At 38.8% G+C, this 1113-nt stretch overlaps 1 non-coding gene across 1 annotated transcript; it reads left to right on the top strand.

The window, feature by feature from the left end:
• The first annotated feature begins 693 nt into the window (after positions 1-693).
• On the top strand, positions 694-800 carry LOC123941050. Its single transcript, XR_006818150.1, has one exon. It is a non-coding gene; the product is annotated as a U6 spliceosomal RNA (small nuclear RNA).
• The last annotated feature ends 313 nt before the right edge of the window (positions 801-1113 follow it).

Below are 1113 nucleotides of genomic sequence, written 5' to 3'. Positions count from 1 at the left end.
CTTTTCCTTATAGTGCTGTGCTTCAAACATGAAACCAATTACCAACTGCAGTCAGACAATTGAAAGGCTGCAGGAGAAATACTCTAATAGATGGGGAGGTGGGTAAAGGACTATGATTTGTGTGGTAATCAGCAAGAGAAGGTCAATTGTAATAGAATAGACGGGTTTTCAAGACAGAGCTAATGTAGGATGCCTTCCACTCCACTGAGGGATGCTATCAATAGATTTGTTGTTTTCATTACCAAGAATGTCACTTACTGACAAGATAGATAAAGGAAGTGTGAAGAGGCCTGTTGATGGATCAGGTGATTAAAACCTAGGTCTTGGTGAGCAATTAGCAAACTGACGACCTGTTTGAAGACTGGGATTGGGAGGTTAAAAGAAAGGTGTTACGCAAATGTCTACCTGAGAAGAATAGACTTGTGTTCTTTAAGATTTATGTTCAGACTCTAAGATTCATAAGAAGAAGGCCGAATAAATATGCCTCTCCCTAAGATACACCACTTCTCTCCATACTATAAATCATTGAGTTTCTTCTTCACAGAGAAAAGAGAAATGCAAAAGAATGCGTACTGATCATATTCTTTTTTAATAATCTATTTCCTGAAAATGGTAGGACCCTAGAAGCTCTAGCAACAAAAAAATACATTGAGTTCATGAGACCACTATTTTTCTTTAAGAGTCTTGTGAAAAGTGCTCTCTTCGGCAGCACATATGCTAAAATTGGAACAATACAGAGGATATTAGCATGGCCCCTGTGCAAGAATGACATGCAAATTCATGAAATGTTCTATATTTTTGAAGAAAGGGAAAACGCTCCTACACTCTTGGTAGGAATGCAAGCTGGTGTAGCCATTCTGGAAAACAGTATGGAGCTTCCTCAAAAAGTCACAAATAGATCTACCCTATGACCCAGCAATTGCACTACTGTGTATTTACCCCAAAGATACAAATGTAGTGATGCAAAGAGACATGTGCACCCCAATGTTTATAGCAGCAATGTCCACAATAGCCAAACTATGGGAGGAACCTAGATGTCCATCAACAGATTAATGGATAAAGAAATGATGCACACACACACACACACACACACAGTGGAATATTATGAAGCCA

The sequence above is a fragment of the Meles meles genome, chromosome 4 (genome assembly GCF_922984935.1).
Source record: "Meles meles chromosome 4, mMelMel3.1 paternal haplotype, whole genome shotgun sequence".
Classification (NCBI taxonomy): domain Eukaryota; kingdom Metazoa; phylum Chordata; class Mammalia; order Carnivora; family Mustelidae; genus Meles; species Meles meles.
Note: the sequence above shows the minus strand (reverse complement) of the source record. Positions and strands in the feature narration are given on the sequence as shown.